Source organism: Protopterus annectens, chromosome 8.part0 (assembly GCF_019279795.1).
Source record: "Protopterus annectens isolate FY-2018-M chromosome 8.part0, PAN1.0, whole genome shotgun sequence".
In the NCBI taxonomy this organism is placed as follows: Eukaryota; Metazoa; Chordata; order Ceratodontiformes; family Protopteridae; genus Protopterus; species Protopterus annectens.
In genome coordinates this window covers 1,685,875,070-1,685,900,506 of record NC_056741.1, presented here as the reverse complement: position 1 = coordinate 1,685,900,506, position 25,437 = coordinate 1,685,875,070, and the positions used below count along the sequence as shown (strand labels likewise).

The 25,437-nt window shown below is 38.1% G+C and overlaps 1 protein-coding gene across 1 annotated transcript in view; it reads left to right on the top strand.

Moving 5' to 3' along the window:
* Positions 1 to 25,437, top strand: part of LOC122808531 (adhesion G-protein coupled receptor G1-like) — a 953,755-nt gene that overhangs the window by 337,110 nt on the left and 591,208 nt on the right. The window lies entirely within an intron of this gene.

Here is a 25,437-nt window from a genome sequence, read left to right as displayed (position 1 = left end):
TGTTTGTGAAAAAATAAAACTTGTTGGGATTATAAAGAATATCTAGGATTTATATTGGTGATAATAGGGGGACAGGGCAAATGGTCTGCGGTAGGCTGCTAGAATGCACACAGATTAACTCTACAGATAGTACATCAAGTCTACATTTAATTAGTGTTAAGCAACATACATTTACACAATCTTATTGGGGGGGGTCTTCTCAGTAGTATTTTTCTAAGTACCAGGCAAGCTGGCCAATTCAGGGTGTCTTCAGGTGACGGCCAGAGGTATTCCTTTTGTGTTCAAAGCAGGGAGTGAGCACCCGGGATGGATTACTGTAGAAGAGAGGGAGAAAACACTGAGTTAGTTAATATTGCAGATGTATAGGGGAAAGGTGGAAGGTAAGGGATGTTTAGAGAAGAAGGGAGGGTGTAACAAAGCACAGTAGTAGAGAGAGGTTATGGTTAGATGAGGCTAGAACACATATGTAGAGGAAGATTAGGTTTAGGGGATTAACAATGGAAAGCAGCAGACATTATGCTATGAATAATACAAGTTAGACAATATAGGCTCCATTAAATAGAACAAAACCATCATTCAGCAGTTCAGCATGCTATCAGTGACCCTAGTCCATTTGAGAGGACAGGGTTATACAGCAGTAGTGCCAAATATAAGCAGCAGAATGCAAGGGGTAAATGATAAAGTAATACTATAAAATCTCTAAATAGTGCAATATATAGTGCTCAACAGACTAACACAGTAAACTACGATATGTTCATGCTGTGCAATAACTTGTGCTGAACAGTTTTCAAAACAGTTTTAAGAACAATATAAAAGCCATGTGGTGCCCTTATAGAGACAAACAGAAAAGAAAAATAGCTGCTAAGCCAGTAATTAAGCTAAAGGCTCTACTAGGACCATTGATCCACCTTGAAAGAGAAATAAAGGCCTTCAACGATATATGTTAATTTAACAGGACATCATTGCACCAGGTTTCTGGTCGTGACAAGCCAGCAGTATTCAGTCAAGCCCCTTGTACCCATACAAAATTAATGCAGCATTAGTCAGTGTAGAAAAGAGCCCCACTCATCCCAAAAGCAGCTTGCAGAGGTCAAAAACATATGTAGGTCACAGATAAATGAAGCCGGCAGCACGAGGCCAACAATAACCATACAACACAGTTAGAAACATTGCATTGGAGTGATAGCCATCAGCACAAGGCCATCTATAACCCTAAACACAGTGAAAAGTAAAAACACAGAGTTTAGCACAATAGTTGCTTAGAGGCTTGCAAATGATAGACAGATATGCTGAAAAGACCTACCAGGAGACGAAAACAAGCAGCCTAAACCGCAGGACCAGCACAGAGGAGCTGTGGATGCTCAGGACAGGATTTAAAAATGGCACCACAGTCTGTGGGAGATATAAGTAAACTCCAGGAGGAAACTAGCTATGGGGGAGCAGATAGGTGGAGGAAAGGTGGTTAGACAGAGGGGTAGAAGGTAGGAGGGACTAAAGGGGTGGAAACTTGGTAGGAAGAACAGAGGTGAGCATGGCAGAAAAAGTATCAGCAAAGAGCAGTTTAAAGGCTGTAGTTGGAAGGTATGAGCTAAATATTTCCAGCCAGAAAAAGAAGGCTGCCTTTACAGAGGGTTGCTTAGCAGGGTGGAGAAGATATGTACAGTCATTAACTCATAACCAACAGTTTGTGAAAAAAATAAAACTTGTTGGGATTATAAAGAATATCTGGGATTTGTATTGGTAGATGCTGCACCTAATGGTAGAAGGAGATAGCAAACAGCAGGGATAGTTGGACCAGTCTTAGGTTTAAATATATTCTAGGGTAGTGATAACAGGAGGGGGAGAGGACAATTTGGGCAGTTTTTCCATCTCTTTCAACTTATTGGTTTAAAAGCCCGCACTTGCGCTTGTTTCCCACCTTTCCTGTAACTAGTCTAGTCCAGATGCAGATTTGCTGTATCCATGACTGTTTGTAAGCTTCTGAGCCCCCAAGCCTTTCTGTGTTGGAGTGAAGCATTCTAGTTTATCAGTGGGAGTGGTAAGCACTAGGTAGCCTATGTACCACAAGATCCAGGCACAGATTCTTAGTTTTAGAACTTGAATTTGCTTATTCATGCTCAGTACTTGTTCAGAACTTGTTGTTAGCACTAAATAAGCTACAAATTACTACAACACTCAACCTTCTTCTTTACCTAGAGGAAAACAGTTTTTTGGACTTACTTTCCTCACTTGCTAAGAGAAAAACAGCTCTTATACTCACTTTCCTCACTTGTCTAGAGGAAAATATTTTTTTATCCAGGCATGTCCAAGGGTCAGCCCACATTTTTCTCTCCTGTCTATCTGATGAATGTAGGCATCTTGAGGCAATGTAGCAATTACCTCATGCACACAGACTACCCTCTCCTCCTACCACCCAACACCACAACCTGTGAGAGATGCACTTATCTAGCCAAACTGGAGGTAAAGCTCTCTCCAACCAAGTCAAGAGGAGAAGGTAAACACTTGCACCACACCACACCACACTCATTACATAGTCCCACTAAACCTACACCACCAAAATCACACAGATAGAAACACAAAAACATTCACAGAGGCTCGCAATAATAATCTGCTCAAGCAACAGAGACCTCCAAAGCAGAAATGCAAGCAACCTCCACCCACCAACACAACCCAAATGACACGTAACCCACAGATTCCATGTGCCAATAAACCACAGCCCATAAGGCAAACCAATGTACCCAACACACTAGTCATAGGTGACTCTATAGTCAGGCACACTGATGTCCCACTCATCAGGCTAAACAAGGAGAAGGTTACTATCAGCTGCCTGTCGGGTGCCAGGATCCGCCACATAACCCATGCACTCAGGTCACTCCACAACAAGTACAAATATGACTCTGTCATTGTCCATGTTGGTGTGAATGACCTGAGATGTACCTCCCTGGACGACACAAAAAGAGACATGGAAGACCTGTCTGATCTTGTAGCCCAGGCAGGTATGACCCTAGCCCTGAGTAGCATCCTGCCATCACCCAGAATGATACCACAGTACAAGGACAAAATGATTGACTTCAATAATTGGCTAAGCTTCTGGTGTCATTCTAAGTTGATCCAGTATCTCTCTGCCTGGGATGACATGGTCAACAGACCAAGATGCTTTGCAGAGATGGCCTGCACCTGTCACCCCCGGGATTCTGGTACTGGCTAAGGCTCTTGCCACCCCTATAGTGCCTTTTTAGGCAAGATTCAAATGACAAATTCACCACCATAACAGGAACAAGCAGGCAAAAACTGAGGGTAATGCTACTCAATGCTAGAAGTCTAAATCTCAAAATGCACTCACTCGAGGCACTCCTTAAAATGGAGAACATTGATATCTGTGCAGTGACTGAGACCTGGTTCAAGACTCAAGAGAGCACCCCTGCATTACCAGGCTATAACTCATACCACACTTTTTGGCCATGTAACCTGGACCAGAACACCAAAGGTGGAGGTGTGTCCATATTAATTAAGGATATCTACACCTCCCAGCTAGTTGTGCAGCATAATGCATTCGAGGTTATCCACATGCAACTAACTCTGGACAAAATTGCAATCCAAATTGTAGCTTGCTACAGATCCCCCACCATGCCCCAGGATTCCCACTCCTCTTTTCTTGATATACTGGGAAATATTAGGGTTCAAACAAACACTCTAATAATGGGAAATTTCAACTACCCCACCATTAACTGGGAAAACTATTTATATACCAACTCTTTCGCTCAATGCTTTCTGGAATTCATAAATTCCAATGCCCTGGATTAACTTATCCACACCCCCACCAAGGGCAACAATATCCTAGACCTAGTCATTGCCAGCATGAGTGAGCGGTGTTCCACACCTGAAATCAACTCCTCGTTCATGAGATCCGACCATAAGCTAATCAACCTAAATATCCGCATCCCGTCCCTACCCACCATTAAGGTAACCATGGTAAAAAAATTCTCCAAAACCAACTTCATGCTTTTTAAGACAGAAGTGTCAAACTTCATGATGCCCATGCAGATGGACAATACAGTTACAACTGCTGAATCCTACACAAATGCACTTTATAAGCACTTACATGAGTGCATGGATCATGCTATCCCAAACAGAAGATGCTATCCTCCAAAAAAGGAAGCCAATCTGGTGGTCCCCTGCCATAAACAAACTCTACAACAGAAGGCAGAAACTGTTGCAAAAGAGAGTAAAATCCCATGAGTGGAGGAGCTGCCTGGTCAGCCTCAGTAAGAAGCTAAGATCCCTAATAAGATCCTCCAAAGCCAGTTACAAAAATAAAATCACCACCAATCCTAAGGGCAACCACAAAGCATTCTATAGCTATGTCAAGAATCTCAATGGCAACACCCAGATCTGCTATGAGTTACAGAACCAACTGATATTGCCAACATCCTGGCAGATAGGTTCAGTGCTAACTTTTCTCCCTTCTCACTCCCTAAAGGGCCCGTATCTATACAGGAAGAATGCAGAGTCCCTGTAATCACATCTAGGCAAGTAAAAGCTGCACTCTATAAAACCAAAAACATAGCATCCATGACAACATCCCAGGCTACATTTTACACAAACTTCAGAACGAAATGGCTCCCCACCTAAGCACCATGTTCAATCATAATCTCACGTCAGGCTTGTGCCCACTGAATGGTGCACAGCAATAGTTATCCCACTTCACACAGGGGGAGCCAACTCATAAACAAAGACATTGGTAAACTCCAAACTCTGGACCCCACCCAGTTTGGGTTTGTGAAAGTCAGATTAGGCCTTCTGAATCTGATCGACTTTTTTGAGGCAGTCACCAAAGCCGTAGATGAGGATAACGTGGTTCACACAGCCTATCTTGACCTCACCAAGGCCTTTAACACCATCCCCCATTCTGAAATTATAGCTAAATGCACTAAACTAGGTATTAATCCTTACATCACAAGATGGGTTGCCAACTGGCTCACTGACAGAACCCACACTGTAAAAGTTGCAAACTCCAAATCTGACTTCAAACTAGTGACAAGTGGAGTACCACAGGGTTCAGTCTTGGGACCTCTCCTATTTGGTATCTACTTCTCTGAAGTACAGGCTAACACAGAAGGCCTCTGGCTAATTTAGTTTGCAGATGACTGCAAACTAGGAGCCATAGTCGAATCCCGAAATGATGTTGACATCCTACAGAAGGGCCTCACTGAGACAGATGCCTGGTGTCAGATGCATGGCCTCAAGCTGCATGCTAAAAAGTGCATCGTAATCCACTTTGTAAAAACTATGTACCCCTGAACTACCACATAAATGGCAGTCTACGTAATGCTGAATGTGTGACAAGAGACCTTGGGACCCAGGTGGACAGTAATCTCTCATTTGATAATCACATTGCCACAGTAGTCAGGAAATCCTTCTATGTGGTGCACCTCATCACAAAAGGGTTCTCATCCAGGAAAAAAGAGGTCATTGTTCCCCTCTACTCGGCACTCATTAGGCCCATTATAGAGTACAATGCCCCTTTTGGAATGTACCTCACAAGACATCTGCAGCAGCTGGGAAGGCCACAGAAGTACCCCACAAAGAGGATTACTGGCCTCAAACAGATGCCTCACACTGACTGTCTCAAAAAACTCCAGCTTTACGCTGTAGCATATCACCTACCCTGAGGAGATCTCTGCATAACATATAAAGCTATGTTAAACCCAGAGCTGTTGGACATGCTATACCTTAAGAAATCCCAAGCCCTCTGAGCTACATGCTCTAGGGACCTAAACCTTGTCACCACAATAAACAGAACATGCTGGAGGGATAGATTCCTGTCCCAGACACTTCCTATACTCTGGAACAAACTACCCATCTATGTCAAGCAAAGTTCCTCATTAGCACTCTTCAAGAAAAATCTTGATGAGTGGATGGGAAATACATCCCAGGGATCACTTCTGTAGCTCTGCTTGACAGGGGCACAGGAAATTAGCTTTCTTGGGCGGCGTAAGCCAGGGAATCTTGTTGGCTAGGCTTACTTAGGCCCTTGGGCCGATAGCCTAGTACCTACCTATGAACCTATGAAACTAGATATAATCATGAAACTTTGAACATGCAAACACTATTGCCTAAAGTTCTTGCTCAATTTGAGCATATTGTGTTTCAGTTTGGGTAAAAGTTCTTGATGCGTAGGTTACTGGTCTGCCTTCCTGAAGAATGACTTGGCCAAGACCAAATTTTGAAGCATCACAGGAATGTTTACTGGTTTATTACTGTCATAGTATCTTAATGTAGGTGGAGTGGCAATTTTCTGCTTAAGGTCTTCAAATGCTTTCTGGTGCTGTTCCAATCAAGACCAAGTAACATTATTGCACATTAGCTCTCTCAAAGATGCTTTCAACTTACTGAAATATGGTATAAACTTGCCTAAATAGTTGACCATACCAAGAAAATGTTGTAGAGCTTGAACATTATCTGGTGTTAGCATCTTGAGTGGCTGCTTGTTTGGATGGGTCTGGTTGCAAGCCAGTGCTAGTAAATAAATGACCTACATATGTAACTTCTGGTAGAATTAATTTGCACTTCAGAGGATTGAGCTTTAATCTCACTTTACGTGCTCTGTCTAAAACTCTCTTAAGATTTCTGTCATGTTCTGCTTCACCATTGCCATATCATCTCCTACTATGGCACAAGAATAACCTGAAAAAATTTGCACTACTGCATGCTGAAAGACTTCACTTGCAGAATTTATTCCAAATGGCATCCTGAGGAATCTGTGTCTGCCAAACGGAGTACTGAAAGCAGTCAGTAATGAAGATTTGCGATCAAGCATCACTTGCCAAAATGAACTTTTTGCATCTAAGACAGAAAAAAAAGTGGCATCTGGCATTAGGGCTGTGACTTCTTTGATGCTCTGGATGATGTGGTCTCTTTAATGCTTTGTTCAAATCTATTGGGTCAATACATATTCTGATTTCATCTGAGCCTTTTTTGTGGGCTACTACCATGGACAACACCCATTCATTTGGTTCTGTAACTGAACAAATTACACCTTGCTGCACCATTTTATTCAATTGAGCTTTAACTCTAAACTGCATAGTTATTGGAACTTTTCTTGCTGGTCTGACCACTGCACTGACTTCTGGGTCTAACTTCATAAAATACACAACTGGAAGTTTGCCCAACTTGTCATTGAAAACATCAGCATACTCTGAGAAAATAGCTTCAGTAAGATTGGAAGTAGGAGATGTGCTTATGTCATAAACATTTGTGGTAAAAAAAAAAGCAAATTAATTCTCAAACATTTCTGAGACCCATAATGACTACACAGGTCTTCAGACTACATAGAATAAAAAGCTGAAACAGTTCTTAACCAAATAATATGAAAATACCACTGAGCCTTCAGATTGAATTTCTTCACCTCCATAAGCAACAAGTTTCATACAACTGGCCACAATGAGTTGCTCATTAGCTCTCACTTTAACAAAAGTATCTGCTGACATAAAATTATACTTTGAACCAGTGTCTGTTTTAAGCTTGGTGGATTTACCATTGATTTGGACAGTACAAAACATTTAATTTCTTGTCAACAAATTCACTGAATCAACCTTTTCACCAACTACTGATACACCATCTATGTAGAAAGTAGACTGCTGCAATTCTTCTTGATCAGTTTTTTTTTTGTTTTGTTTTTTTGAGTGACCCTTCTTTATAACTGTGTAAGGTTTACTTGATTTGCAAAACTTCATAAAATGATTCCTATTTTTTACACTTGGAAAAAAATTGCTGACCAAATGCTAAGCATTTCTCTCTTTTAGCCTCATGATTGGCACCACAATTGTGACAGTAAAGATGGAGTTGGGTTTTGCTGACTCATGCTTGAACTGCACTGATCATGCTCCTTTCTTAGAATTTGCTCAAAAACTATGTGGTTTCCTTGGTGAACCAGCAGGGGCTGTGGCTGCCATGTGCTTAGGCCTGCTTCTGTTTGCCATGTGTTGCATGCTATCTACATTTGCTCCAGAGCCTACTGAAACCATACTTATCACTTGCAGGCATACTTGTGTGCCTTTCTGTAACTTCATGTATTTGACAAATCTCTATAGCTTTGCTCAACATTAAATCACTGTTGCAAAGCAAAATATTTCTCACAGTAGCACTATTAATACCACACACAAGCCTGTCCTTTAGCAACTCATCTTTTAAGTCACCAAACCGACATATTTTAGGTTTGTTTCTCAGGTCAGTTATATAAGCTGCAAAAGTTTCCTCTGGTTTCTGATCTCTTGTGTAAAACAAATGTCTCTCTAATGTACTATTTTTCTTGGGTTACACATTTCCCCAAATTTTCTCTTCAAACACTTGGGTCTTCCCTTGATTCAGCCTGTACAACAATATGACAGTTTTCACCTTCTCCTTCATATACTGCTGGTGCATACAAAAATGAGTGCTCTCTTTCAATGGCCTCTGACCCTGCTAGGTTTAACAAAATGAATGCCCTAGTGTGTACAGCTTTGTCACAATAAGCTGCTTGTATAAAATATCGGACTCTTACTTAAATATTCTCCAGTTCTTTGCAATGTTCTGATTAAATACAAGTGGTAAGGGCTTTCAAAATCTGCCACATTAACACATACCAGTGAAAGGTTTTGCATACTTGCATGAACAGACACACACACACACACACACACACACACACACACACACACACACACACACACACACACACACACATATATGCCAGAGATTTATGCCAGTATTTAACTATGCCCAATAGCACAACAAGCCTCTGAATAACTGAACTTTGTGAAATAAGTCTCTCGAGTACTGTAATACTCTTAAAATCATTGTACTATAAGAAATCACCTCTTTTTCATAAGAAACATTTCAAATAACTACACTGTGAAAATGAACTGGGCCGAAGAAGCTCAGAGAATGAATCATTTCGAAGTAATTTCACATTGCGAATAAACAATACACATCACACTGAAATTTCCCCTAAAAGGTGGTACTTTGCTAAATAACTCTTTACAGTGCAAGTAGCACTCTGTAATGGTGGCACTTTGTGAATAGACACACTCAGCACAAGAAACTTTTCAAAATGGCAGTATTTCAACTGCACTTTATGAAATAGTTGCAATAATTGCAATAAGTAGAGAATATCCTAGAATATCCTAGAAAAATATCCTAGTGTTTGACATTTTCTCTGATATAACCACATATAGGAAAGAAGGAAAAATTGAAGTTAATAAACCTGCAAAAATGGATTTGAAAATAATAATGCGTATTCAAAATAGTGTTGATTCAGCATCTATTAAAAATATAATTAATAACAATTGGAAGATTTTTGTTGGAAATACTGAAATTTTGAAGGTAGTTGGAAAACACCCATTATTTACAAAAAAGAGAGACAAAAGTTTCAAAAATTATTTTCAAGCCAAATTGAATATGCCTAGGATTAAGTGTTCAGAAAGGGTGATGGTGAAATGCTTAAGTTGTAATTTATGTAATTACTTATACACTGAAGCCCATGATATCATTATCAGTAATTATAAGATCGGTGTTAATGGACTGTTTACATGCAAGTCAAAATTTGTGGTTTGTCTTGCTTTTTGTGTTTCATCTATGGCTTTTTATATAGGTAGGACTTCTTGTGAACTATATAAGAGAATTTATGAATACAAGCATGCAGTTCAGATAGGTGATGAAAAGAATACTTTGAGTAGACATTTTAAGAATGGCACTTGTAAAGCTGTTTTTACATTTTTGGTATTAGATGCAATTAAAAATACTGAAAGACGGTTAAATGCAGAAGAACTGGGGTGGTTAGAATATTCCTGTCAGGTTAGATTAAATGCTTGCTACCCCCCTGGTTTGAACAATTTTGAGGATCTTGTTGTGTATTTATAGTACAAAGGATTAAAGTATTAATTATTTAAGTCATGTAGTATTATTTTACTATTTGAGTATGTGTGAATAATCAATTACTTTATGTCTGGCAAAGTCTCAGTGTATGTAAGAGATGAAAGCATTTACTGAAGGTTTTATTTAAATAAATTTATTTTTGGTTTTGTACCAGCTTTTATTATTATGGTTCCCTATTAGAAGACCAAAGATGCATTCTTTCGAATGCATCTTGGTCGAACTTAAAAACCTGAAATGGCAAAATATCGAAGCGGCTTTTAAGCAAATTATTTCCCTGGGAAAGAATTCAGTTGGCCGCTTAGTTACTTTGCTGTTTTTGGCACTGTAGTGCGGTCTCTGAGTTGGTATATTTAAGTAGGGGGGTGGGGGGGGTGAAGCCCTCCACTTAATGTAATGTTTAAAGCATGTTTTTTTTTTTTGTTGGAACAGTTTGAAATTGTAAGCTTTTGCTTACATAGGGTCAATGAATCACCATTCACTTTTTTAAGTGCTCGGTGATCTAATATAGACCCTATTATTATTATACTTCTCATAAGAAGTCGTAAGTTCAACAAAACTAAAACCCTATACATGTGACATATTACCCAGTCCTTCCCCTGACCACAAATGATGAAGAAGAAATCAGGTTAGTTTCACTAGGCCAGTGTCTTCTTTTTAGGGGAGTCCCAGGGTAATATTCATACTGACTAGATAAATTTGGCCAGAGCACTGGGAATATGCCCTTCTTTCTTTTTTTCTTGATAAGTGCTGTGGTATCTTTTATGTCCACTACCACCAACTTAAGCAGATGGGAACTCATGCTAATGTCTCATCTGAAGGATGACACACTCAGGAGTGTAGCTGCCCTCATCTTGCACTGCAGGAAGTGCCTAGTATGGGATTATAACCCACAGCCTTTTGATCTTCCTGTAGGAAAGACAAGAGTGCTACGCTGATCCAATGTCACAGCTATAATAGAGCCACAGCTAGGAATTCAAGAACAGGCAGACAGGAATGGAAGCAATCACGTAATCAAGTATTCAATTAATGGAGCAGTGCTGCAGTGGTTGCATTGTTGCCTCGTAGCAAGAGGTTGTCCGATTTGATTCTCAGATGGGGTACCTTCTGTGTGGAGTCTGCATGTCCTCCCTGCATTCGTGTGGGTTTTCTTTGGGTGCTCCAGTTTCACCCATGTTACAAAGACTATTGGAGCATTTCTTGCCAGGCCTCTGCTGAAAATTGGCTCGTTCCATGTTGGACTTACCCAGTAAACAAAAAGTTAAATAAATAAAAAAATCAGTGATTCATACGTAGATGCAAATAGCAGAATTTGAAAGGACACAACTTGCAGACTGCTAAGAAGGCTGGAACTGATAGATTTGGAGGAGGAAATTATAGATAGAAGAGGCAGAGACATTAAGGCTGAAGAAATGGAGGCAGGATCCTGAGCTGGGAGAGAGAGGAAGACTTTAAGAATTGGATACTTCTTCTTCATCAAGCAGATAAATCAATTTGGTGGGAGAAACAAGGAAGGCAAGGTTACAATCAAAGCAGTCTCAGGCCACAAACATAGTAAGACATGGGAAGAAATTGCAAAGGCCATCATCAGGGCAGAGGAGTGGTCCATGCTGTGGTGCAGATAGGTATCATTGACCTGTCAGGGGAGATAGCTGTGCTGTTTGCTAGAAGGCATAGGAAGGTGACAGATGGATTACAAGATATGCAGTTAGAGGTAGCATACTCAAAAAAGTTACTGTACTGGCAACTAGCAAGGCAGTAAATTGACTAGATGAAGAAGTACACACTGCCAGGGAGACCAGCTGTATATGAGGGGCAGGTTTCATTTAATCAGGATGAATTCAGAGATAGGTTAGAATTTTATATTTCAATAACTGTACCCTTGGACAATCATATATTCAGATACAAAAAGTGTGAGGCACTCAGGCAGTAGAGTTAATAAAAAGGAACATAGAACATCAAAGAAACAAAGTGGAGTCATAATGAATGATATTGCTAAGCAATATAAAGAATCTAAGAAAGAAGATGGAGCGGTAGAGGCAGTGATACAGACGAGAGAGAAGAACATTGATGGTGTCTCAGAAACATGGGTCAGTGACAACACAAAACAAGACACAATGGAACACAAAAGTATCTGGGTATAGGTTGCTTAACAATGATATTGAAAGGATAGGTGGAGGTGAAATAGCAATCTTCATAAGGGAGAACATCAAGCCTGAGGTCAGACAGAAAGCAGAACATTACCTGTGAAATGGATGAGGAAAAACAGTCAGACCCCTAAGGTAAGCACTCTAAAATTGCAGGAAAGGGAGAATGCTAGTAAACTGCTACAATGTAACAACTAATAAACACATCGAAGGAAAAGGATGAAAGACTTTAGGAGATAATGAAGAGTGGAATATGAAGAATATCAATGTAGTTAGTTGCCTAATCAGACTGGTTTTATTACTGCCTTGCTGCACGCACTAAAATCATTGTTGCTTTTATAAAACTTATGAACTTTCTAAGTGCAATTGCTCTGGACCCCTTAGCACTGTACTGCTTGACTGTAGGGTTAGTATAGTTAAATAATGTTATGTGGTTGTTCCTTCTTGATGTTGTATTGTTGTTCACAATTGCTAGTGTGTAGCTAACTTTGCAGTGTTGCCAGTTACTGATACTGAGTACACAGAAACCAAATTCATCTCAGTTACTGACTGCACTTTCTGATCACTAGTGTTGATGCATTTGTGCATTATTACTACATCTGCAGGTGCTGCACTAGATGGTACTAGACTACCTATGCAAGTTCTACACTAGATGTAATACAGATTCCACACTACACAGTACTGGATTACCTGTACAGGTACTGCACTAGTCAGGACTGGGTTACCTGTACAGGTACTGCACATAGATAGTGCTGGGTTTAGACAAGACTGGGTTACCTTTACAGAGACTGCACTAGACAGTACTGTATTACTCATTTGATATACATTTATTACTTATCTAACTGATTGGGTCTATATCATGACATCGAAGTTCTCTAACATCGAATGTTATTATATCGAACATTAAACACCGAAGTGTGAAAACATCGAACAGTCAGAATAGCAAATTTTTTCCCAGGGAAAAAATTTGCTATTCCGAGAAACATGCACACAGCACAAACACACAGAAAAAACAGCCACCACACACATACACTTAAAATCCTACACCTAAACTAAACTTTACATACTAAACTAGCTATCCACTTACCTTAACCCAACCCTAATCCTAAGGTCCGTCACTATCGCACACTCACCTCACCCACGCCCTAACCATAACTCACCTAACCCGCCCCTTAACCCTAACCTACACACAATCGCACACTTACCTGACCCGCACCCTAACCCTAACTCACCTAACCCGCCCTAACCCTAACTTGCACACAATTGCACACTTACCTGAACCTGACCCGTAATGCTCCAACATATCGAATGCTGAAAACAGCGAAGCCACAGCAACGGCCCACTGAATTCTTTCCCTGGGAAAGAATTCGATGTCCTGCACCTTCGCTGTTTTCAGCGTTCAACATTATGGGTTCGATATTATAACATTCAATGTTGGAGAACTTCAGTTATAATATAAACCCAACTGATCTACTGATACTTATTAAACTGTCTGCTTTAGAGTTACTGTACTTGGGAACTATTCACATAGATGAGCTGTAGCTATTAGTCTACAGTTACTTAAAAAGATATGTTGAGATAAGCTATCTGTTGCTGCTACAAGTTAGATACAAACCATGTTATACTACTAATTAAAGCTACTTGATTTAAATTTGCCACTTTTTACTGATTAAATTTTTGCTTCTGTCATTTTTACATTTCTTTTTGCACTTGTGACTACTGGACTAGCCACACATCATATTCCTGTATGTTTTAGCCACATCCCACCTTCTTTCTTACACTGAATTAAGTTATTAAGGGATCCTCTTTTTTCATACCTCTTCATCTGCATTGATTATTATGAAATTTTGGTTAATGCCTCCCAGACTAAGGACTAAGAAACCTCAGCTATCAGTTCACACCCACCTTCAGCCTGCACACCCACAGCCATATACATACCTTTAAGAGCCACTAGGGTGCACATTCCAAGTCCTTAAGACCCAGTGAGACTGCATCTACTCACAATAGTGTTTCAGAAGTTGTGACACTGTTGTCAGGTGCAGAGATATCACCCTAACCAGGCTAAGAATACAGTGGCATCTGTCCTTCTGGAGTCATGGTCCAAGATATACAAGAACTCTTACAACCGTACATCTTGACCAGTATGATAATGATCTGATAGTGCCCCATGTGGGGATGAATGACTATAAGTGCTCTACCAAGAGGGGTATGCAGAAGGATTTTTTGAGCTTGTAATGCAGGAGTCTGAGACAGGAAAGACTGACCTTTAGCAGTATTTTGCTATCAACCAGAATGATGCCAAGATTCAAAGTAAGGTTCATTTGCTTTAATAATAGTCTATGTAGCTACAGTCATTCCAAGAGGATCCAGTTATGTGTCAGTTTTGGATGAAATAGCTGGTAAGTATTTCTGCTTTGCCATGGATAATCTGCACATCTCTTACCAAGACTTTCACATTCAGGCTAAAGTTTTTGCTGCTGCAATAGTGCCTCTTTTTAGACACGACCTGTTTTCTAGTCATTTCAGTCTAGTAAATTCTAAATTGGAATGCAAGGAGTGCAGAAAAAATGCTTTGAATTGGGGATGTCCTGCAACTTGAACACATGCATATACATATAGTTACAGTGACATGCTCTGGAATTCAGAAATGCTACCATAATTACACCTGGTGGTAACCATTTCTGATTCAGAGACATCTCTACCACTGTGCATGTACTCCGAGGAGCGGCATTATGGTTGGCTGTCCATTTGACCTACCACAGATGTTAATTGGGCATTCCAGGAGGGAGATAATAAATAATGCGGCCTCACCAGGAAGGTCCACATTAAATGATTTATGCAGGTGAATGATTCAGAGAACTGCTTGGCTGCATAAATCATTAAATCATTACCACAAGCCATGTTATGTAACACAACCAAAAGTTTACATTCACCTATTGTTTTAAATGGTAGAGATCACATTAGAGGTAAGTGCTGGGGAGTTTACCAGACAGGTAGTGCTGGTTGGTGTGTATATACACGTATGTGTTTAAATTTGTGTATGTGTGTGGGGGTGAGCGAATGATGGGGGTGCTTGTACCAGCATGATGCATGGGCCACTTACAGTGATTACTACAGCAAAATGTTTCTTACCACTTGCAATAATCACAGAGCAATTCATAAACATGCAAAATTAGGTGATAATAATGAGGTTCTTCCTAATTACATTAAAAGACTTCTTGTACTAAAGCTGGACTGCTTCTGCATCCTGGCCATAGTTTCAAAAGAATTAAAGCATTCCCTCTATTCCTGGAAATTCCATTTCAGAAGCATATTATCACCTCCCAGAAGATTCTGCAGAACAACAAATTCTAACTCCCAGATGTAAAAATTATTGTTAACAAGATTACAGCTTCATAGCTAGCTGTAAAATACCCTGTATGTCCCCTTCTGAGCATGGCATCTATCTTATTACTTAGCTGAAATCCATATTAAACCTATTCAAAATAAATTAAAATAGCCATCAATAAACTGTCTTGCCTACAATACCTGTGGTTGGCATGTTCAGCACTTCCTTGACATTAGAAATGCTAACTTTCTTCAATAAATGATTAAGCATCCTACTAGGGCGTCCAAATATCCTTGATCGTATCTTTAAAAATATGGCCACTTGTTCACAGCCATCATTTTCCCTTGTTAAATTAAACAAAATATGATCTTTTCTTTTCTTTTACAACTGGTGGTACACCCCTTGCAAAAGTACCATTATTGGGACTTCTCAAAAGCTCATTTTTTCTTCATTTACTTTATAACCTAAATACATTCTGCTATAATCGACCTCAGATGGATCTCATTGCTAATGTCTATGCCTCTGACTTTCACTCTCACTTAAATAGCTGTAATGATAGGGTACTCCTAGCTGCACCAAATATACAGAGAAATTTAAAGGCAAACCCTCGTGGTGGAATACCGGTATAAAATTGTATAATAACAGAAAGATATTGCTAAATGCTTATAAGAGGTCTTGTTCTACTTATATTAAGAGCACATTTAAGCAAACTAGTAAAGAGCTTAAGGGAATCATTAGGAAGCTCACAGCTGACCAAGAGCTTAAAATATCCACTAAAACTAAAAATAACTACAATTCTTCCTATGTACAGAAATTAAGAATTAACACACAAAGTTGTAAAGAGTTAGTACACAATAATACTTTCCACTCTGACCCAAAGAAAATAGCTAATCTCATAGACAAGAAACTTGGTGCAAATTTTATTCAATCCATGGTTATCACTGCACCACAACATTGTCAGTCACTGACAACCACTTTAATTACTATGGAACAAGTCTTGTCAGTCCTCTAAAAACCTAATACTCAATAACCGTGGGCACAGATAACATACTAGTTTTATTAATTTTCAGTGCCAAATATGGACTATATGAGCCCATACTTAACCTCTTTAATCTTATCCTCATCACTGGTTGCTTTCCTGAAGCCTGAAAAACAGTTCTTGTAATGTCAAATGTAACACTAGACCCATCAGTCTCATCACTTTTAAATGTAAAGCTATGGTCATATTATTTCAGACCTCATTATTCTGGACATTGAAAAAAAAATCTGTTAGTGCTGGACCATCATCAATTTGGCTTTGTCAAAGGAGGGCCCTGCCTCTTTAACCTCATTAATATCTTTGAAAAGGTCACCAAAGGAGTGGATAGTAGTTATGGAGTGTACATAGCATATCTGAACCTGGTTAAGGCCTTGTCACTATTCCCCTTGCAGACATTATTAGTGAACTTGTAAATCATAATATAAATCCTTATGTTGTGTTTTGAACAACTAACTGGTTATCTGACTGATTCTTTGTGGTAAGAGATGCAAGTGCTACTTCTGAAAGCAAAAAGCTTACCAGCAATATTAACATAGATCACAGTGTCAGGTTATTTCCTATTTGGCATCTATTTCTTAGACTTCCAGACAACACACTTCACTTATGGTTATCTAAGTTTGGAGAAGACTGTAAATTGGGAGTTGCCTTTCACTGACTCACAGTTGTTCCAACATGGATTAGACTAAGTTACCAACTGTTGCAAAGACAATAGTCTTAAAATAAATGTGAAAATATGTGGTTTTCAGCCTACTTCTGAAAGCAAAAAGCTTACCAGCAATATTAACATAGATCACAGTGTCAGGTTATTTCCTATTTGGCATCTATTTCTTAGACTTCCAGACAACACACTTCACTTATGGTTATCTAAGTTTGGAGAAGACTGTAAATTGGGAGTTGCCTTTCACTGACTCACAGTTGTTCCAACATGGATTAGACCAAGTTACCAACTGTTGCAAAGACAATAGTCTTAAAATAAATGTGAAAATATGTGGTATAGTTAATTTTGTAAGCAAAACAGTTTCCCATATCATATAGGTGATGTACCACTTCAGTAAGAGAGCTAAGCACTCTTGTTGATAACTCCTTATGTTTTTGACCATCATGTCTCCATAGTAGATAGAAAAGACTTCCATCTGGCTCATCTACTTTCTAATGGTAATTTCATGTATTTCCAAAGAAGTCCTAATTCTCTATTTAGAATGTATTTGTCTAAACATATACACCAACATGAGAGAACTCAGAGGTTCCTAATTAAACATATCAGTAACCTCAAAAATGTTAGTCATCAGGGCACTTAATGTCCTCTCTCTGTACTTTTAATTATATAATGTTATAGGCTTCTCTATGTAGTTCAGGTCTAGCCTTTCAAGCCATTTAAGTTCAGCCTTATTTGACCCTCTATTCCTTCCTAAAACAAGTTGTTCCTCAAATACCATGTTAAAGTAACTAAACCAGTATTAACAAATGAGTGAGATGCACTTGCATAAAAGATTTATATTCTAGCATATCCATGAAGAACAAGCTTCTTTCGCATGTCAAGCAACATAACACTTTTACCACCTTAAAGGATACCCCAGATAATTCTCCACAGACCTGTCTTGAATTGCCCACCTTGAGGCTAAGGGAACTTTTAGAACCTGGATTATTGCCCAGACTTGTGCTGATCAGCAAACTGATTATCTAGTACTTACCTATGAACCTATAGTCATGAATTATCTACTTATATCATGAGTAAACTGAAACACTGTAAGCTTTAAGAAAGAGAGGAAGTAGCGATTGACTGAGGTCTTGGGCCACAAAACTCAGCCAGCTGCTAGGGAGACTGTGGTCCAAAGCGGGGTATGTCAGTTATATCCAGGGGATGTCATTGTTACAGATAGGATGAAGGATATTTGGACCCCTTACAGGATGGTTAGCAAGCCACTTTATGTTTCAGGCTGACAACAAGCATAAGAATACAAAGACAAAGATAATGGTGTGTGATTCTTAGGGGACTGCATTATGATGAACTAGGGGGAGGATGCCAAAGATAAGATAAATGACTGAGAACAAATACAGGGAGAAAGCAAGCTGTTGGAAGGGATCATAAATGCAGTTTTCAAGGCTATGGACAATGATTTGTGGAAGCAGTAAAAAGAAAAGAGGGTTATTGTGGTTATTCAGGAATATGAAGCTAGCAGTTATGGGGAAGTGTATAGGGCTATGACAAAGATGATTTTCTGGCCATCTAGAGCTGCCAGTCCATCCTGCTCCTGTTTTATAATTAGCTCTCAGGAGCTGGCAGGTTGATATGATCTATTTGGACTTTGAGAATGCTTTAGATTAGGCTTTATACAGCTAGATGCTAGAAAAACTAGACTGCAATGAGGTGAAGTTTTAGGATAGAAGGAGAGAGTCAGTGCTACAGATGTCTATGCTTTTCAGTGTGTTTGTCACTGACACATGTGAGGGAATACAGAACTAGATTAACTTTTTTGATGTTAACACAATGATAGCTGCAGAAGTGTAAAATGGGAGAGCAATCTACTTGATGCATTTGCTTAGACTGAAAATAAAAGATGGCAGTTTAGGTTCAGTGTAAACAGTTGTAAACTCCTGCACCTGGGCAACAACAACCCTTGTAGAGGAATTGTAAACTGACAGTAGCAGAGCAAGAAATGGTCTAGTAGTTTTTTTTTTTTATGTGTGGATTAAGCCGCAAGTACCAGAGTGGTAGAGCAGTGCGGCAGCAGTCAATATAATTCTGTATATATCTGAAGGAGGGTAGATCCCAGAAACAAAATTCTGGTCTACCAGTAATCATGTCAGGAAATGCAATGAATAATAATGAAGGCCATACAATGGGAAGGGCATGAATGTGGCCAAAGGAGGTCAGAAGAAAAGCAGTAAAAGGGTGCATGGGACATAGGGGAAAGGACGTAAAATGAGACTAAGAGAGTTTGTGCTCCTGTTGTGAGTCCAGAAGGGACATATGTGTGCACAAAATCATGTTAGATACATGTTCAGAGGCTGTCCTTAACAGGAAGAACAGGGCAGAGAGGAGGGGGTCACAAGACAGTAGATTATAGAGATCAACTAATCTTTAGTTGTATGAAAGTACATCTTCTCAGAGAGGGCTGTGGACCTATACAGTGAACTACAAGAATGGCTGATAGAGCAGGGATTCAAGCAGGCATACAAGAGGGCACTGAGTAAATAGAAAAATATGCAAGTCAGATGAGAAGTATGGAGATTTGTTTATTTATTTTCATTTCATAAGCAGGGTTGAGAACTGATCCAGATGTACCATTCATTCTCAGGTGCAGCCCAGGAAAATCTTAGTGTACAGTGTTAGTGGTGTAACAGATAGCACATTCACATTTGATGCAGAAGAATGTAAATTCTATTTCCACACTAGTTAGATCAATTAGTGACTCTCCAATGCTTCATAAGGGAGCTGCTGCACTCCTTAGTGTGTTGCCGTTTGGATGAGATGTTAAACTCAGGTCTTATCTGTTTGAGTTGATGGTAGCTCAAGGTGGATTTAAAAAATCTCTTGGTACCTACTGAAAAGAGTATGGGTCCTTTATTTATATGTATAAAAATAACTCTTATTTACAAAATATTTACAAATTTACAAATATTTACGTGTACAAATATGTAAATATACAAATCTGGTTACACATTCATAATTTCCTATACAGTTATGCTAAATTGTCATCTTTATCAGACTGCCACTGCTTTTTCCATAACCATAATCTGATTTTACTTAATATTGTTGCCAAAATCTATTTACTGTTATATGTAATTTTATTTATTCTTTCATTCCATATAACCCATATAACAGAAAATAACCTTATCTATTTTTTAACATATTCTTTTTGGTATAGTTTTATTATCCATGTTAATATCATGTTTATTTTATCAAATTATTTTATATCTACAAAAAAATCTTCTTTCCATAGTTTTTTCCATAACTTTTTTATTTACTCTTCTACATTTCAAAAGCACATGCTCAGTAGTTTTGTCTTCTTGACAACATAAACATATTCTACCACTTTTCTTTTTAACTGACACATTTTCTTTTACTGGCAAATTTTTCTATTAGCAGTCTCCACAAAAAGTCTTGACATTCTACTTTCTGATTACACCATTTCCTTTTTATTTTTATAGCTTTAATTTTTTCATCTGTTAGATTTCCCCATGTTTTACATAGTAATGCTTTATCATTGGATTCTTATACCGTGCTTATCTTTTACATCAGTTTTTATTTTCCGCAAAAATACTTGTTCTTGGTAACATTTTATTTCTTCATTGATACACCTTTTTTGTCTTTTATCCTTTTTTAGTATACTCTTTTTGTCTTTTATTCTTTTTTTTACTATACCTCAAATTTTATCATACTTATATTTATACATTTTTACTACTAATCACACATCTTTTTCATTTATTGACTTTAACACTTTGTACAAATTTAATGAATCAGCATATGCCACTGGGTTAATTAACCTTAAACCTCCTCCTTTATTTACATACAAAATTCCTCTTTTTACTAGGTTTAATCTACAACCCCATATAAATGAAAACATTATCTGCAGTCATTCCTTTTCATATACTGTTGACAACATTAATAAATAAATTAAATAAAATATGCTATTTTTCCCATTAGTGCTGAATTAATCAAATTAGCCTTTTTTTCCTGAATGATGATTTATATATTCTCCAGAAAATATGTTTGCTTTATTTCTTCTATTGTTTTTTCCTCATCAAATTCTACTTGACTCTTTATTCCCAAATTTTATACCTAGCACAGAAATTGCATTTATTGTAAAATATATACCCCTGATGTTTAGTACATCACCTAAACATATAATTTTATTTTTATTTAAAGGAACCTATTATCTCTAAACACTCATTTGGGCAAATTATTACTTCTTTTTATCCAAATTTTGTTTTATGCAGTTATAATGTTATTTGCATATGTTAATAGAACTAAAATACTTATCCCTTCAGGTGTTATATAACCCATCTCCTTCATTTTGTAATTTATTTCACATACTATTACATTCACAACTAATGTAAAGAGTATACAACTCATTGGGCATCTCTTACACCACTCTTCATATGCACCTCTTGACTTAACCAGCCATTTATAAGTACTTTTACTTTATTGTTACTATATGCTGATATACTTAATTTCCTAACTTTCTTACTTATATTATATTCTTTCATTATTGCCTACAAAATGGCATGCCCAATTTTGTCAAATGCCTTATTAAGCTCTCCTGTCATGATTTTTGCTGCTTCTTTTCTGTTCATAATCTCATCCACAATTTCTCTATCATTAATAATTTGTGACAGCCCTTCCCCTTTTTACTATATATCTTCCATAACATTTCACATTTTACTTTCAAACTGTCTTGTATTATTTTCATAAAGATCTTATAATCATTATTATTCAATAATATTGGTGCTCAGTTTTTTTAATTCTCTTCCACCTTCCTTCTTCCATATGAATTTAAGTCTTCTACTACATAATTCTTTACACAAAAAAAAAAAAACTTCTTTTAAAATATTTAAAAATATATATATTTTTTGAAAATCCCTTAAATTTTTATACATTTCAAACCCTATTCCATCTGGGCCTGCAGCCAAATCTATTGTTACAATGCTTTATCTAGCTCATTTAAGGAAAGATCCTTTTTCAACTCTTTATTCTCTTTTTCTGTTAACTTTTTTACTTTCCACATTTGTTTTACTACTTTCTTTTTGTTTAAACATTTCTTGTACACATCATACTATACTGTTTGCCTTTTTTTTCTGAGTTCTTTCTACTTCCCCTTTTACATTATTTTATTTTTGTCATTAGACAACCATTTCCAATAAAAGCAAAACTAGATACATTCCTGAGGATGTAGTGTAAAAATACTAAAATAACTCCACACTACAAATAGCACAAAAGGGATATCTAAACTGCTTAGGAATAGTAAGATTTTAATATCTGGTTTTGTAAAACAAACCTTCTCTAACTGATTTTTGTATTCCACACCTCTTTTGTCTTCTAAAACATGCTGTAAAACAGTAAAAGAAAACCTTTTATAACTACTTTTGTTTTGAACACATAAGCATGTTCTTTAATTCTTTCTCTCAAACTCCTGGTTGTCATTCCCACATAAAAACTAATGCATCCTGAACATACACTAATATGTACTACCCCTACAGAAGCACATATATATCTACCTGGGATACTAATAGTGTATGGAGCATGATGTAATGAAACATATGGTCCCTCATGTATAAACCTTAATGCTGAACAACTAATACACTTATAAGTGCCACAAATTTTGTCAGTAGCAGGTGGGTAAATTTGAGTCTATATTAGAACACAGAACTTTCAAAATTTCGAGTGTTCTAATATCGACCCGTTTTCAGCGAACTAAAAATATCGAAGAAACAGAAAACCACATTTTTTCCTAGGGAAAGAATTTGGTTGTCCATTTCTGTTGCTTCGATATTTTCAGCGCTGTGGTGGAAAGTTATGGGTCGGGTTCAGGTAAGTGTGCGATTGTGTGGACGTGAGGGTTAGGGTGGGGTAGGTGAGTTAGGGTTAGGGCACAGGTGAGGTGACTGTGTGATAGTGATGGACCTTAGGGTTAGGGTTTGGGTTAAGGTAAGTGGATAGTTAGTGGTGTATGTATAGCTTAGTGTAGGGTTAGGTGTAAGAGTTTAGGTGTATGTGTGTGGATTTCTGTTTGTTTGGTGTGCTTGTGTTCTGTGTATGTGTTTTGGAACATCAAATTTTTTCCCTAGGAAAAAAATTACTGTTCTGTATGTTCGATGTTTTAAATTTTTCAATTAATAGGGTTCGATATTAGAACACTCGAAATTTTGAAAGTTCGGTGTTCTAATATAGACCTGGTAAATTTTGGTATGGTCCTTTTCTAACATTGACCTAATAGAAGTGTTTTTTTTTTTTATACACAAAAAAGAACTCTTCCCCCAAATTTTTTATTATTACCCTCTTCAGATATATATTACCCTCAATGAAACTTAGCTAAAACCAGGTAACTTAGATACATTCTTTCTCCTTCCAGGGTGTAATTCACTTTGACTAGACTGCCAAAAGTGAAAAGGTGGTGGAGTGCCATTGCCTACACTAAACTTCTTACACTCACTTTGATTATCAAACCAACACCATGCTTTCTACCCAGTGAAGTCCTAATTGCCAACCTTAAAATTAATAGTCAGAGTTGCCATTTATATACCCCCTGGTGATATCAACCTCCTTCTAGAACACATACTCTCCTGATTTGCTCAACACATACATAATGAAACCATCCTTCTAGGGCACATCAACATAAATTGGCTGCCCCACTACTCACCTCACTCCACTCTGAGTATCGGTTTGCATGGCTTCACCCAGCTAATCTCTACTCCCACCCACACTAATAAAACCTACAACTCTAGCTCACTTATTCACTGGATATTAGTCTCAGACCCACATAAATATTATAACCTTGAAACTCCCTTAGTGATCACTGTCCAATAAAAGTTCTTAGATTCTCTTCTCATTCCTCTAGTCCACACAAATACATTGAATGTCATAAGCTGTCACACTCCGACCCAAATACCTTTGATACTCTTTTCTCCAAAGTAAATTGCTCTTCTCTGTTCCACCTCTCTCTTGATGATGCTATCATCTTCAACTCTACTTTTCTAAATATACTTAACTCACTGATGACCTCTAAGCACTGTACATGTTAGAAGTAACATATCTCCCTAGTTAACTAATGCCACTTGCTCCTTAATGAAAGGTAGAGACAGAATGTGGAAAACCTGGGTAAAAACTAACCTCCCCAATCACTGGAAAAAATATAAAGAACTTGAAAACCTTACCAAAAACAAGTAAATAAAGACAAAAAGGACTTCTATAATAATCCACCCAGTTTTCAAAAGATATAATCCCAAGAAATTCTGTCATGCAATTAATCAAAATACTTCACCCTGGTAACCCCTCATCTCCCAACCCCTGCCTTACAAATGCACTCCTCGAAACTGCATCAAACTTCAACTCTTACTTCATAGAATCTATCAGTAAGTTGACAAGTCCTATACCCTCTAACTCCATCACACATACTCCTGCAGACCCACCTCTTGCCAAAATTCTACAAACACCTTCTCACTCAAACCTATACCTACTAGCTATATTAAATATTTACTTTGCAAACTAAAACCCTGTTCTGCATCTGCAGACAGTCTACCTCCATACTTTCTTCAGCTAGTAACAGACTCTGTTGCCCTCCCAGTTTCTATACTAATTAACTGGTCTATCACTGAATCTAAGTTTTCTTCTATCTGGAAAGAAGTCTATATCCTATCCATTCACAAAAGAGGTAACTCCATTGAAATCTCCAACTTGTAGTCATCCTCTCACCTCTCTCAAAAATGCTTGAAAAATGCGTGCATAAGCAAGTCATAAAACACCTACTTCAGGAAAATCGGCTCACTCCTACACAACATAGCTTTTGTCCAAAGCATAACACTACTGCCCTACTATCCTTTATCAATACCATAACTCAGGTAAGGGACAGCAATAAACTGGTATCATGCTTATTCCTAGATCTTTCTAAAGCATTTGACACTGTGTCTCACTCCTTTCTTCTGGACAAACTCACTAACCTCAATTTCTCCTTCCCTGCTACTGCCTGGTTTTCCAGCTACCTATGGGACCGACTGGAATCTTTTAAATGGCTCTCAGCTCTCTCCCCTCCACTCACTGTCAAAATGGGTGTTCCCCAAGGATCTATTCTTGGGCCACTATTTTCACTAATTTACTCTATACATCCTGCCCCCGGTCTACTATCATCCAATATGCTGATGACTCTACAGTCATCACTATTGCAGACACCCTCCTTCAACTCCATTGAGACCTGGCTTTCCCAGAACCAGCTAATTGTTAATGGTAAAAAGGCTAAACTCTTACTTTTTATCCCCAGAAGTTTGAATGACCTCAAATCCACCTTTACTAACCATTC